The 11,534-nt window shown below is 30.8% G+C and overlaps 1 protein-coding gene across 3 annotated transcripts in view; it reads left to right on the forward strand.

Moving 5' to 3' along the window:
• The window catches only part of FOCAD (focadhesin), a 270,313-nt gene that overhangs the window by 103,524 nt on the left and 155,255 nt on the right, over positions 1-11,534 (forward strand). The gene's annotated exons all lie outside the window — the stretch shown is intronic.

The following is an 11,534-nucleotide window of genomic DNA, read 5'->3' on the forward strand; positions in this document are numbered from 1 at the left end:
CTTAAGTGAATTTTAAACATTTTCTTTTTAGAAACATTGTATCACCTTTAATTCCCACAGAGTTATGTGAGAAATCTGTTTCACTGTATCTTTAAGTTTTATTATTTAAAAACACTTTAAACTCTAGTGAGAATTATTATAATTTTGTTTTAAAAATAGTGAGATTAAATGTTCTTGAAGTTCTTATTTGCTGCTGGTTTTTTTTTTTTCTTGTCAAATTTTAGATTTATGTGATTTGCCCATTTTTGGGAGTAGATGAATGGGAATCTGTATTTAAAACATTTTTGCATTCTTTAGAATATCAGATTATTGGTTCATAATCATACACATGCATGTTGGTTTTCTTTTTAAAAGCAAACTATTAGTGAATGCTTTACTGTGTGGAAGGTACTGAGTTACTTTGGCTGGGTGTAGAATTATGGGCTGGGAACCATTTTTCTTCATGATCTTGTTTGTTTCCTTCCATTGCTTCCATAGTTTGTGGTGTTGCTGTGAAGAAATCCATTGTTATTGTGATTCCTAAATTGCAGAGTATATGTTTATGTGAATCTATTCCTTGTTTTTACTTTTCCTCTCTGAAAGATTGTAGGATCTTCTATTTGTTCCTGGTACTCTGTAAATTCATGATGATGTGCCTTTATGTGAATCTGTTTTATTCAGTTGTACTAGATAATTGGCATCTCTTTTAAATCTGGAAATTCATGTCCTTAAATTCTGGGGAATTTTTAAAATTTTTTTTTTTTATTAATTTCTTTACTGGTCTTTTTTCCCGAAACCTTTTTTATAATTAATTATTTTTATTTTACAGTTGACATACAATATTATATTAGTTCCATGTGATTTCTTTCTGGAACTTCTCTTATTTGGACCCTGAATTCCTTTACTGGTCTTATCATTTTCTTTTTTTTTTTTTTCCCAGTTCCTTCTCTTTGCTTTTTTACTCTACTCTTTGGGTTATCTCCTTAACTTTATTTCTGAATGTTATTGGATTTTCTGTTATGCTAAGATGTTTTTAATTCAGCAGCTCTTTTTGTTTGTAAATGTGCTTCTTTTTAAATTGTATCCATCTTTATTTAATAGTCTTTTATTGTTTCAGTGCTTAGTGAGCCCTTTCTAGAGAGCATGTAAATATTCACTTAATATTTCTTCTGGATTCTCTTTGATGTTTCATTCTGGAATCTATCTGGAACTTTTTTATGTATTTTTTTAAAAAACGCCTACAGCACCTGGTATTCCTAGGTGGTCTCCCATCTATTGCATGGTAATGTGTTAAGATTTCCTCTCCTCAAGAGCTAAGCAGTTTTTCTAAAACCATTCATGGGTTAACTTTTTTCTGTTGGTTTGCATTGTCCCCTTCTATCATGGATGTGACTCAGGTCAGTGTCTTCTTACTAACACTTATTTCACTTTTCTAACCTAATAATTTTTTTTTAATGCAGAAGATTATGCAAAATAGAAGTTTGCTAAATCCATTTTTTGTTGTTGTTATTTCTTATCAGTATACTGTCTACTCCAAACAATTGAATCAGTCTTTTTTGTTATTCTTTGTTCCAAGAAATTTAAATCAATTTTTTTTTTTTTTATGTTTCTAGCTTTTTTCGTTAATTTTACATCATCCTGGGTGTGAATCCTCTTGGTTAATATATCATTCTAATTATTTGTTTACCATTATTTGTATAGACCTCATTTAATGGTCAGTCTTAAATGTGAGACTGAATTAGGACCTTATAAAATTCATGGTATAAGATATTTACCACCTATTTAAACTTCAAAGGATTTTCGTCATTAAAGAAGGAAAGTAAAGATTTGAAGTCATATTTATATTCAGCCAACTTGTGTTGGTCATTTAATCTTTATCCCCTCAAATGTAGTTTGGACTGATTTACATTTACCGTTGTCAGTCTTGCATAGTTTTTCATATTCCAATAAATTGACCTGACTGTCATAGCTTTGGGTTCTGTAATTTACTATTTTAATAAATTCAAAAGCATTGAATCTCTCCAGTTTTATTACATAGTTGCTTACATAGCTGATCTGTATTTAATTATGCCTCATTGTTGGGAGGCATTCATACTCTTCTTCCAACTCTCTGATATAAAACACATTGCTAGTGACAGTAGTAGAAACTGACTGTACCTAATTGAAAGGAAAAAATACATACATTATACTTATCAGACACTGGCTTTTAACTTTTGTTCTGCCAGTCAGTTCAGGAAGGAAATTTTATGCTTATAGGAATTCAGTCATTATGGTCATCATTTATAGCAAGTTGTCAAAATGTTAGCAATTGAGAAAATTAATGTTGATTATACTTTTTCTTGCTGGTGGTTATATATTAATAGTGCGGCTAGCCATTACTTTATGATTTAAGTTTTCTTATACCATTTTCTAAACATATCAGTTGTCTCTGAGAGATAATAAAGATCTGGATGGCTAAGGAGACTAACCCAGAAATCAAATTTAGGTAGGGTAAGGTCATAGTTTTTGTCTTCCAAGAATTTCAGACCCCTCAAGTGATATGATACTTTCTCTTATTCTAGTCTGTGATAGTTCTTCTGTTTTTCCATACTTGGAGCTCCTGTATCATTGACTGTATTTTCTATATACTGGGAAATTCTTAACTTATATTCTGATGATGTCCTGCTAACATTTACATAATGTGATTTTTTTTTTTTCTGATTCTAAGTTAATTTGTTTAGCGTACTAACTTTAAGTACTTTTCTTTGCAAGTGGTAGGCTTTTAATAATGGTTTACAGATTCAAATAGCTGTAACATTATTATAAGATCTAGCTTGTTAAATAGAATTTGAGCAGATAAATTAGGAGTAGTTCATGCATTCTAAAAGCATTTTATGGTATGCTGGGAACCAGAGATGCAAAGGTGAAAAAGAAGTCAATCTTGCCTTTGGTAAGTCAAAGTGGCAAGTGTATGAGCTTTGGAGGTAAATTGCTTTGGTCCAATCCTAACTCCAGTATGTTCTAGCACTGTTACTTTGGGCAAATTATTTGGCCTTTATGAGCTTTAGTTTCATCATTTAAAATATGGTGATAATCATGATTTTCTATAAGGTGCTTAGGAGAGTATAGTAATTGTTCAGTAGATGTTGGCTGCGACTATTAGAGGAGTCATTGTAGATCAGGTGCTCGAGCAGGACTGGAATAAGGTGAGAGTGAATATCAAAAATAAAGAAGACTGACTGGTAGAGGCCTTTGTTATTGTAGATACCTTTCTTCCCTTGACCTTATTTGACTCTTCAAGACCCTAGACCACTTTTTAAATTAGAATTTATTATATAAATATAATTGGAACCACAGTAAAATAAAATACTGTATTTACATTTCTTTGATGTTGCTGCATGCCCGCAGGTTCCTCATAAGTGGAAGGGATGGTTAGCTTTTTCACACTTCTGTTAATGGACTGCTTTCCAATGTATTGCTTAAATAATGAGACACCATAAATACAAATATCAAGTAATTGGAAAGGTGGAATCCACTAATGTTGAAAACCATAATAGTAGTTATATCCTTTTTTGTAGAACAAATAATCTTTTAAAGTTTCAATGTTAAAATTATTAAGGAATTCATTTATACTTCTGTATTTATGAATCATTCAAGCATATTCATTCCTATATAAAAATGTTTTATCTTTTCATTTTTAACTTAACACGTACTATTATCTTGCTGTTTTATAAATAGCAAATATACTTGCATACTTAGAATTTACTTCTGTTTTTTCACAGGACAAAGTTTTATGCAAAGATGGTTCAACATTTATCTAACTATATGAATAAAATACAAACTAAAAGTTCACTTTTGTGGTTCAAGTCTAGTTTTATAAAACATAAGTCTGAAAAGTTAAAGAAAAACAGATACTGCTTTCAGTTTTTGCCTTTTTTCGTTAGATGATCATGTCTTATTTTTTTCCAGTGGTATTTTTATTTTCTATTTATATTAATTTATTACTATATTTCTTACATAGTAATAAAGTATTATTTCATACTTTAAAAAATGAAGGATAGTTATAAACATTAATTATATATTTTCTCTTTTGATAACTAAAATGAATAATAACAAAACTCTTTATTTCTAATAATTTATAAGTAGATAGCACTACTCATGATTTTCATTATAGAACTGTCTGAAAGAATTTTCTGTTATCTGTATAACCTCATACAGTGTTGCCAATATGGATATTTTTCATGAAATCCACATTAAAATTTTAAACTCTGTTCTTTATATAATTAACTCCAGGTTTGTATCTCCCGATTGTTTTTTCCTGTATGTTTTGCCCAAATATAGGGAGGAGACTTACATGAGAGCTCTGTATTCTGTTATAGATAGCCTGGACTCTTTGACTGCTTTCACTTTGCCAAGGTAGAATGCTCGGGTGAACTAAGATGTGGACTCCTATCCTCATTCTGCCACCAGCTAACTTTATGATTCTTCTGGGCCTCAATTTCATCATCCATAAAATTAAATTGTTTAAGTGAATTTGACAAAGACTTTTCTGACTCAGAAAACCGTCCCATGATTTTTAAAAAATCGTAGTAAGTTCATAACATGAAATATACCTTCTTATCAAAATGTTAACATACAGTACAGTATTGTATACAATTTGTCATCTTGCAAGAGAGAATATACTATTGAATAGCAACTCACCATTCCCTCCTACCCTTAACCCCTGGGAACCATCATTTTACTTTCTTCTAAGACTGACTGCTTTAGATACCTCATACAAGTAGAATCATGCAGTATTTATCCTTCTGTGACTGGCTTGTTTCACATAGCATAATGTCCTCACGATTCATTCATGTCACAGTGATGGGATTTCCCTTTTTAAAGCTAAATAATATTACATTGTATGTTTATATCATCTTTATCCATTTATTCATTGATGGCTATTGTGAAGAATGCTGCAGTGAACATGGAGTGCAAATATCTCTTTGAGATCTTGATTTCAGTTCTTTTGAAATATTTCAATTCTTTGAAATATTTTTGAAAATGCCCAGGTGTTTTAGTATAAAAGCCAGCAGTGCCAAGTTAAGCAAGTCAAACAATTGAATTCTCTTTATATTCCATAAAATGTTACAGAAGTTTGTGTTTCAATAAAAAGACTATTGTTTTAGAACAGGCAGCTGACAGCAACTGTGCAGTTGATTTTCTTGCGAATAGATTTTGAAAAAGACTACTGCCTGTCCTGAAATTTCCAAAGTGAGATTGCTAGATCATATGTCCATTTTATTTTTAATTTTTGAGGAAACTTCGTACTGTTTTTCATAGCAGCTATACGATTTTACATTCCACCAACAGTGCACAAAGGTTCCAGTTTTTCCATATCTTCACCAAGGCTTGTTATTTTCTATTTTTATCGATAATGGCCATCCTAACAGGTGTGAGGTGATATCTTGTGGTTTTTATTTGCATATCCGTAATGATTAGTGATGTTAAGCATCTTTTCATATACCTGTGGCCATTTTTATGTCTTTTTTTGGAAATGTTCATTCAAGTCCTTTGGTCATTTTTTAATCAAGTTATTGTTTGTTTTTTGTTGTTGTTGAGTTGTAGGAGTTCTTGATATATTTAGGATATTAACCCCTTAACAGATACATGGTTTGAAAATATTTTATACCATTCTGTAGGTTGTGTTTTTTACTATGTTGATTCCTTTACTACACAGAAGCTTTTCAGTTTGATTTCGGCCCACATGTCTGGTTTTGCCTTTGTTGCCTGTACTATGGTATCATATCTAAGAAATCATTATCAAGACCAATATTATGAAGTTTTTCTCTTATGTTTTTTTCTAGAATTTTTATAGTTTCAGGTGTGATATTTAAGCCTTTAATTCATTTTTAGTTGTTTTTTGTGCATGGTGTAATAAGAGTCCAATATTCTTCTTTGCATGTAGATACCTAGTTTTTTTCAGCAATTTGTTGAAAAATGAGAGACAGTTCTTTTTCCATTGTATATTCTTGACTCCTTTGTCATAAATTAATTAACCATATATGCATGGATTTGTTTCTTGGTTCTCTGTTCTATTCCATTGTCTATATGTTTATCTTTCTACCAATATTATACTATTTAGATTACTGTAGCTTTATAATATGTTTTGAAGTAAGTACGTGTGAAGCACCCAGCTTTGTTCTTCTTTCTCAAGATTGTTTTATTTATTCCGAGCCTTTGTGGTTCCATATGAATTTTATGATTATTTTTTCTACTGTGCAAAAGTGCTCCATTGAGATTTTGATAGTAATTGCATTGAAGCTGTAGATTAGCTTTGGGTACTATGGACATTTTAACAATATTAAGTTTTCAGTATATGAATACAAAATGTATTTCCATTTATTTATGTTCTCTTTAATTTCTTTAAGCAGTGTTTTGTAGTTTTTAGTATACGACTTATATAGTTTATTCCTAAGTTTTTTTGTTTGTTTGTTGGTGCTATTTTAAATGAGATTTTCTTATTTTTCTTTCAGATTGTTTGTTGTTGGTGTATGAAAACACAACTGAACTTGATTTTGTTGATTTTGTATCCTGCAACTTTTCTGAATTAATTTATTAGTTTTAACTAACTTTTTCTGTGCGGAATCTTTAGTTTCTACATATAAGATTATGTTGTTTGTGGACTCAGATAATCTTACTTCTTCCTTTCTGATTCAGATGACTTTTCTTACTTGGTCTGGCTGTGACAATACTATGTTCTATGTTCTACTAATACTATGTACTATGAATAGAAATAGTAAGAGTGAGCATCCTTGCCTTATTTCTGATTTTAGTGGGAAAGCTTTCAGTTTTTTACTGTTCACTATGGTATTAGCTATAGGTTATTAATAAAGAGACTTTATTATGTTGTGGTCATTTCCTTCTATTTCTAGTTTAGTGATTTTTTTTTTTTTATCACGAAAGAGTGTTGAGTTTTGTCAAATGATTTTTGGGGTGTCTATTGAGATAATTGTGTGATTTTTATCATTCAGTCAATGTAGTTTATCACATTGATTGATTTTTATATGTTGAATCATTTTTGCATTCCAGGGATAAATTCCACTTGGTCATGGTGTATGATTCTTTAAAGTGCTATTGAATTCTGCTTGCTAGTATTTTGCTAAGAACTTGTACACATATGTTTATTAGGGATATTGACCTGTAGTTTTCTTTTCTTTTTCTTTTTCTTTTTCTTTTTTCTTTTTCTTTTTTTTTTTTTTGGTAGTGTCTTTATCTGGCTTTAGTATGAGAGTAGTGCTAGTGTCATAAAATGAGTTTGGAAGTGTTCCTGCCTCTTCACTGTTTTGGTAAGAGTTTAAGAAAGATTGGTGTTCTTTAAAGTTTTGGTAGAATTCATCTAAAAAGCCACCTGGTCCCAGGCTTTTCTATATTGGGAGGTTTTTGATTGCCGATTAAATCTTATTTGTTATTTGTTCAGCTTTTCTATTTCTTCATGATTCAGTCTTAGTAAGTTGTATGTTTCTAGGAGTTTATCCATTTCTTCTAGGTTATCACATTTATTGTAGTATAATTGTATATAGTTGTATCATCTTTTTTATTTCTGTGGCATCAGTTATGATGTTTCCTTTTTCATTTCTGATTTTGAGTCTACTTTTTTTCCTTAGTCTAGCTCACAGGTTATCAATTTTGTTGATCTTTTAAAATACCAACTCAATTTTGTTGATTTTCCTAGTCTTTGTTTAATTTATTTCTGCTTTAATCTTTATTATTTCTTTCCTTTTACTAACTTTGGGCTTAGTTTATTCTTTTTCTAGTTCCTTGAGATACAAAGTTACCTTGTTTATTTGAGATCCTTTTCGTTTTTCAGTGTAGGCATTTACCTTTATAAACTTTACTCTGAGTGATGCTTTTGCTGCATCCCATAAGTTTTTGGTATATTGTGTTTTCTTTTTTTATTAGTCTCAAAATATTTTTTAATTTCCTTTTATTTTTCTTATTTGACCCATTGGTTGTTCAAGAGTATTTTGTTGAGTTTCCATTTATTGGTGAATTTTTTTTCTTAACTGTTGTTCAGTTCTAGCTTCATTTTATTGTGGTCAGAAAAGATACTTGACATGATTTCAGTCATCTTAAAGTTGTTAAGAATTATTTTGTGACCTAACGTGATTTATCTTGGAGGATGTTCTGTGTGTGCTTGAGAAGAATTTGTATTTTACTCTCATTAGGTGGATGTTCTATATGTGTCTCATAAGTCCATTTGGTCTACAGTGTTATTCATGTCCTCTCTTCCCTTATTGATCTGTCTAGGTGTTCTATCCATTATTGAAAGTGGTGTAATGAAATTTCCTACTATTATTTGTGTTACTGTCTATTTCCCTCTTCAGTTCTGTTAGTATTCGCTTCATATATTTGGGAATACCCATATTGCTGTGATATTGGGCGCATATATATATATTTATAACTGTTTTATCTTCCTGGTGAATTAACCCTTTTATCGTTATATAATGTCCTTTGTCTCTTGTGACAGTTTTTGACTTAAAGTCTGTTCTGTATGATACAAGTATGGTTACCGTTCCTTTCTTTTGTTTACTATTTGCATGGAGTATCTTGTTTTTATCCTTTCACTTTTAGCCTATATGTGTCCTTAATGGTAAAGTGAATCTTTTGTATACATCAAATAACTGTATCTTGTTTTTTATTCTTTTAGCTACTTTGTCTTTTGTTTGGGGATTTTAATTCATTTACATTCAAAGTAATTATAGCTATCTCTTATAAGACTTACTATTGCCATTTTTTAAAATTGTTTGTATTACAGCTTTTTTTTGTCCCTGTTTCCCTCTCTTGCTGCCTTTTTGTTTTTCATCGATTTTTTAAAATAGTGACATGCTTCGTTTCCTTACTCATTTTCTTTTGTGTACCTTCTATAGGTATTTTCTTTGTGGTTACCATAGGGGCTTGCAGAAAACATCTTATAGTTATAACAGTCTATTTTAAGCTGGTAACTTCAGTCACATGCAGAAGTTCTTTTTTTATCCCTTCATACACTTTGTTATTGATGTAACAAATTACATCTTTGTACATTGTGTATTAACATATTTTTATACTCGTAGTTATTTATACTTTTGTTTTTGAACATCCATACCAGAACCAAAAGTGATTTATACACTACTATTACAGGATTACAATATTCTCTATTTTCCTATATATTTACTTTTATCAGGGAGCTTTATACTTTACTATACTTTTGTGTTGCTGTCTAGTGTCTTTTTCTTCCAACCTGAAGGACTCCTGTTAGAATATCTTGTAAGGCAGTTCTAATGGATGAACTCTCTCAGCTTTTGTATATCTGAAACAGTCTTTATTTCTCTTTCAGTTTTGAAGGAAAGTTTGCTCGATATAGTGTTCTTGGCTGGCTGTTTTTCTCTTCTAGCACTTTGAATATACCATCCTTTACCCCTTCTGGCTTGCAAGATTTTGCTTAGAAGTCTGTTGATAGTCTTATAGGGGCTCCTTAATAATCCCATCATTTTAAATTGGTTTGTTTATCAAGGATTTGAGCTCTGAAGGAAGGAAAAGAAAGCACTGTGTTTTAGGAAACCTAAAATGTCTTGAGTCAGTGAATCATAGGGCACTTACCAGCTTATTTTAAATTTAATATAAAGTCAGAGATTCATTCTCTTTTCCACCTCCAGAGAGTAGAAGGCCCAAGAACAGAGGAATCAAGAGCTTATAATGACATCTCAAGTAAATCAATAAAGACACACATGTTATTTCATTAGGAAAACAACAGTCCATACTTTATGCAAAAAATTTTTCCACACCTATATATCTATATCTGTGTTCTCCTATCTAAATAACACCTATTTTGTTTTTTCTATTGACTTGAGGATTTGATTTCTGCCATAATAGCCTTAAGAACTGTATTAAATCTAAGATTATTTACTGTAAAAGTTTTTCACTTTGTTTTTTCATTTTTGAACTTGCCATAGAAAATAAATTCCCTTACATACTTCTTTAGGTCTAAGACTCAAAGGAACTGGAGTCTTTGGTACTTTATTTATTTCCTGACAATGTAATTAAAACAACTGTTTAAAAGCCGTACAACTAAATACATTATTTTATAAAATGCCACTAAATGTACTGATTACCCTTCCCAGAACTAAGAATCTGTCAAAGTGTCTTGGTAGAAATCTTCCCAGAAGAAGTAATTCATCGAGACACATATAGTACAATCTAAGATAACCTTTTGTTTTTAATTAAAATGGGGAATAGGAAGCCATTTAAAAAATTTGTCTCCCTTCATTTACTCAAGGTGAAGATGTTGAAACTTCTGTTCCAGTAGAGCCTCAGCAATTATTAAAAACACCACAAATTCTGGCTGTGTGTTGAGAGTCTATAGCCATTACATGTATAGCTCCAAATGCTGCCATGGTATATAATGGTCAGGCCCACTAATGAATTAATATTTAACTGTCAAATTTTTGTTGGTAGGGTTAAGAGGATTTTTTCCTCTTTGAAATTGAATCAGGGTGATGCCTTCTAAGCTAAGACTGAATAGGCTTTCTAAGATTACAGCAGATAGAAGAAATTTAACAAATCCTGGACAACAAAACTGTGAAATACACTATAAGGAAAATAAAATGTTTTTGTGCCATCAAGCAGTTTCTCCATCCTAGTAGGTATTCACTCAATGATTTTGAATTGAATTGAATTTTTAAAATAAAAACTAGATTTATGTATAGTTCATATGCCATATAATTCATTCATTTAAAGTGTATAATTCAGTGACTCAGTATATATACAGTATTGTGCAAACATATTTACAAATAAATTGAGGACATTTTAATTACCCCAAAAGAAACCTTGTACCCATTAGCAATCACTCCCCATTTCTCCTACAGTTCCTCCATCTTAAGCAATTACTTTCTGCCTCCATAGATTTGCCTATTCTGGACATTTTATATAAACGGAATCATACAATATGTAGTCTTTTGTGACTGGCTTCTTTAACTTCACATAATGTTTTCAAGTTTCATCCATATTGACTCCTTTTCCTTTTTATGGCCAAATAATATAACATTATATGGCCAGACCACATTTTATTTATCCTTTTATCAGTTGATGGACATTTGAGTTGATTCCATTGTTTGGCTATTATGAATCACACTGTTATGAACATTTATGTACAGGTTTTTGTGTGGTTATGTTTTTATTTCTCTTTGGTAGATACCGAGGAGTAGAATTGCTAGCTTATATGGTAATTCTGTTTAATCATTTAAAAAACTGCCAGACTGTTTCCCAAAGGGTCTGTGCCATTTTATATTTCCACTAACAGTGTATAAGGGTCCCTGTTTCTCCACATGCTTACCAGCACTTGCTGTTTTCTGTCTTTTTTTTTTATTACAAGCATTCTATTGGGTATGAAGTGGTATATCATTCTGGTTTTGATTTGTATTTAGGGCATGGCTAATGATGGTTGAATATCTTTTCCTGTCTTTATTAGCTGTTTGTTTATCTTCTTTGGAGAAATATCTGTTCAGATTCTTTGCCTTTTTTAAAATCGGGTTATTTGTCCTTTCATTATTGAGTTGTAA

The sequence above is a fragment of the Pteropus vampyrus genome, unplaced genomic scaffold (assembly GCF_000151845.1).
Source record: "Pteropus vampyrus isolate Shadow unplaced genomic scaffold, Pvam_2.0 Scaffold109, whole genome shotgun sequence".
Lineage (NCBI taxonomy): Eukaryota > Metazoa > Chordata > Mammalia > Chiroptera > Pteropodidae > Pteropus > Pteropus vampyrus.